At 31.6% G+C, this 4,103-nt stretch overlaps 1 long non-coding RNA gene across 4 annotated transcripts; it reads left to right on the forward strand.

The window, feature by feature from the left end:
* The first annotated feature begins 1,401 nt into the window (after positions 1–1,401).
* LOC143547088 (uncharacterized) lies at positions 1,402–3,846 on the forward strand. Of its 4 annotated transcripts, XR_013137713.1 has the most exons (5): positions 1,405–1,582; positions 2,620–2,687; positions 3,098–3,164; positions 3,232–3,313; positions 3,555–3,846. It is a non-coding gene; the product is annotated as an uncharacterized LOC143547088 (long non-coding RNA). The 4 variants fall into 4 exon arrangements; XR_013137711.1 differs by having other exon boundaries at positions 1,402–1,569; positions 2,620–3,164; XR_013137710.1 differs by having other exon boundaries at positions 2,620–3,164.
* Positions 3,847–4,103: the final 257 nt, after the last annotated feature.

The following is a 4,103-nucleotide window of genomic DNA, read 5'->3' on the forward strand; positions in this document are numbered from 1 at the left end:
TCACTGAAAACCAAACCATCATTCCTCCCATATATCAATCAATTTTGAGATTTTTGTATAGAAGATATAACACAAGAAAATTATAATAATAAACAACCAACTTATAAGAAACAGATTAATATTTCGAACACCCTAATCATGATCTTACTCATTACAATGATTTTGTATAAAATGGGTTTGCAACACCGATAAATACAACCATTTTCCTATCATTTATAATAGTCAAGTATATTTTATGGTCTTAACTTGTAAAATTTTAAAAAAATGAGTGTTGTGTCTATAACAGACAACACAATGTTATCACCACCAGAATACTCTTCCAAAAAGATATGAATTTTGTTTCATGAATATATAAAGAAACAAAACTCACCATGACACGGACACCATTGTATTTTAGGGAACAAAACAACTCATTTTTATATCAGTTTGACACGAAACTCTAGATGATGCAAGTTTTTGCCAATGAATAAGCACAATGAATTTCACTATCAGTTAGCATGTGACAAAATAAATGCACATAATTATTATATCTGAAAGAAACAGTACTGTGTGCGTCATCATCAACCAACTATTCTCATTGAGTGCTAACTATGTAATTTTTGCAAAAATAATCAATACATATAAAAAGGTTTATTATATATAATTAATAGTAAAAAATATCAATTGAGATGAATCATTTTCGTATTGCTCAGATTAAAGACGAATCGTGACATATTTTGAATCGTTCACTAATAAACTAATAATATATAACACAAATTTACACACACTAAAATAAATTTCAAAAATTCTACATATGTTCTTTTAATTCTATTTTATTTTACTTTATTTACTACTATAAAATCATTGATAAATTATTATTTTAGAATGTTTAAAATATTTATTAATTGTATTAATTAGATAATTATAAGTTTCAAAGTTGAATAATAATGATTCCACTTTCATTTATCAAAAATTAGATAATTAGATGCCATGTGGCAATTATTATTTTTGTTTATTATAAGAGTAGACGTGAGTGTCTTTAAAATATTCAAAATTGAGGGTGAAACCACAAATGAATCTAAAACCCAAAATTTACAAGACGTGCTCCTCCCGTCTCCGACAATCAGCCGTCAAATCCACCACTTCCTAATCCTATTACCTGATCGAACCCATGAAAACTTTTATAACCTGATCGAACCCCAAATCTGAACATTCAGTTGCAAGCCCTAACCCTCATTTCAAACCCCAACTCTCCACAATGAGCTGATCAATCACCAAATTAAATCAAACTCTAGTAATAATTCCACCATAAACGAAGTAATCTAGTAAGGAAAATGAGGACGCCGGAGCCGAAGCTAACGACACCAAGACCAGTCCGCACGAGCGATAGGCTTCGTACACAATCGGTACGTGCATCCAATGAACCGGAGTAAGGCAGGAGTATGAAACAACAGAAGACGAAAACTAGGGTTCGATTGTTAAGAACTTGAAAGAAGACAACAAATTCGTTATCTGCTCCGCCCTTCCACGACGATCACCGCCATCGCTGCCGTAAAACATCACTCCGACGATCACTGCCACCGCTTATCGGTTAATGCGCCTGGTTCGTTTTCTCATCACCCACTCTCACTATTTTCCACGAATTTTGAACAATTGTTAAAAGATCATGAATGTTATCGATTAGGTTAAATTTTGAACAAGTGTTAGAATTAACGATTGTTGGGGTTTTAACCTATGTGATTTTGGCTAAATTGTATATCTATGGCTCTGTGCTTGTTTGACTCGTGGATCGATGACATGATTTAATATGTTTTTCTTTTGTTATTTCTATATGTTTAGCTTATTTCTATATGATTTAGTTTGAAATGTTAACACTTAGGCAATAAGGATCATGTATGTAACTAACAAGAGGTCCAAGTTTGTATGCACACAAGGTGTTTGTTAAAATGTCTTAGCCAACTGATGGAAAATAAAAAGATCAAGTTGATGTCACTGTTTTATAAGAATCATATAAAATCATAGGAAAATCGTGTGAATGTGTACTGTATACGCTTGAAAAGCCCTTTTTAGATACTATGATTCATCTTTGAACACCAGAAGCTAATTCGGATTTAAAATTGGTCAAAACAGCTTATGCCAGTAGCTATATCAGAAGTTCAGCATTGCTGATTGGTAAACCTTATACTGCAATGTTGTTTTTAAAAAATTCTACAAAATTAATCTTTGTTCTAATGAAGTTGTATTATATATGGTTGGAAAGCTCTCTGAATCCTCTCTGTCTTCTATTTGAACATGTAGAAATAACTTCGGTTGTAAAATGGTCAAAAACTTGTGTGAACAGCTGCTGTGCAGTGACATTAAAAATAAAGTTTTCAACGAAACTAAGAATTTTATCGGTTATCTAATAATGAGCTAAATGAAAATGTTTTGTATGTTTAAACATACGATTATGTTATTCTCTTCAAATGAGTGGAACAGGTCAATGTGTTAGTTTATGATGTTATTCATGATTTGTAAAATATACGGTTGTATGTAAAGATTTAAAAAATGTTGTAGCAGTGTGATTGTATATGATGTTTAGGTTTATATTGGCTAGTTAATGTGTTGAACGAGTATGCTTTCAGGCAATTTGTAATTCAGGACATAGGTGTGAGGATACCCAATCAGTTGCTCTTTGATTTGAGGTGAATAAGGTAGTGTCTTACGAGGTAAGTAGTTCCTTATCTTTTTTAGTATAGATGGATACTTGTTTACATTTGTGTATTTGGCGGTACAATATCTTTACTTGTGTGGATGCTCCAGGGTATTGGGTATTCAAAGACCTTAGTATTATCAGCATTTTTAAGTATGCTTTCTCAACTTTAAGGATGAACCTAAATTACCTGGAACCAATATTTGTGATCTGGTTAAGTAAGATTCAGTGGTTATTTGTGAAATCTATCAAACTACTTTTAACCCATTATATACTTACACGTTATTCATTTAAAAGAGTAAGCATACCAGTTGGTGTTGTTTAAGCCTAATAAAAAGGAGAGTTTATTTGATACTAATGAACGTAAAGTTCAATTCATTGCACAAATTCGTTAGTTTAAGCTTATATAGAATGCGAATTTTGCAGTATGTGGGAATCTAATCGAGCAGTTGGAGCAACTTGCTACTGAGTAAACACCAAATGGATTATCGATGTTGGATTTCTTTTCACTTTTACTTCCAATTGGGGCTTCAAGTACCTGATAAGTTATTTCTTTTAAGTTATTGTAGAATTTCAAAAGTTACATTAAGTGATTACTCTGACAAAATTGAAGCAATTGCTGCCAGTTTGGCTTCCTTAAAAGTGAGTGTATTTCTATCTTTTATGACTTTATCCTAGTCATGTTCATGTTAATTGTCAAATACTATCAGTTTTCGGTAATGTTAGACATGATTAACTGATTTGGTAATTGGCAAGATTGGTTATATCGTGTCAATTATGTCATTTGTATGTGAACAATGACTTCATGCTTTATGTCATTTGTATCACCATTGCCCGGGTACCACTTTAATTAATGCTTATGCGTGTTTTATATGCTTTTCAGCCTGCATCCCGGGAGGAAAGAGGATATGTTGATGTCTCAAACTGAGGTAACTAGCAAAGCTTAAGCTCTTTCATGCATTTATCAGTGCTCTGTCAGTTATAAACATATTGGTGCTCCTGTTTACAGTATGGTATGAGGATTTTCAATGCTTCGTTCACTATTCTAAGCTTAGTTGCATTCTAAATCAATTGATCTACTTTAGCAGGAGTCGAGATATTGTATTGAACAAACTATTAATCACCTATTATTTTTTCTATAATGGTTGATTATTCTTAACACGTTTATTAACAAGGTGAAGGGTTTTTGTTATATTGGTTATAGGCATATTAAATCTCAGGTGTGTAACTACTCGTATAGTCCGGATACTAAACTTTAGGTAAAGTGTTATGTTCAAACATTTAGATTGTTATTATTATATTTTTATTATATATTCATATATAACATGTTAACTATTGTTAACTATTTATAGAAAGTAAAAATATAGAAAGGTATAATTTTTAAACTTATACAAAAATGGGTTACAAGTTTTATGTGGAAATCTATCACAGA

Source organism: Bidens hawaiensis, unplaced genomic scaffold (genome assembly GCF_021521415.1).
Source record: "Bidens hawaiensis isolate Kalapana, Puna unplaced genomic scaffold, B.hawaiensis_p1.1 tig00014615_1, whole genome shotgun sequence".
NCBI lineage: Eukaryota > Viridiplantae > Streptophyta > Magnoliopsida > Asterales > Asteraceae > Bidens > Bidens hawaiensis.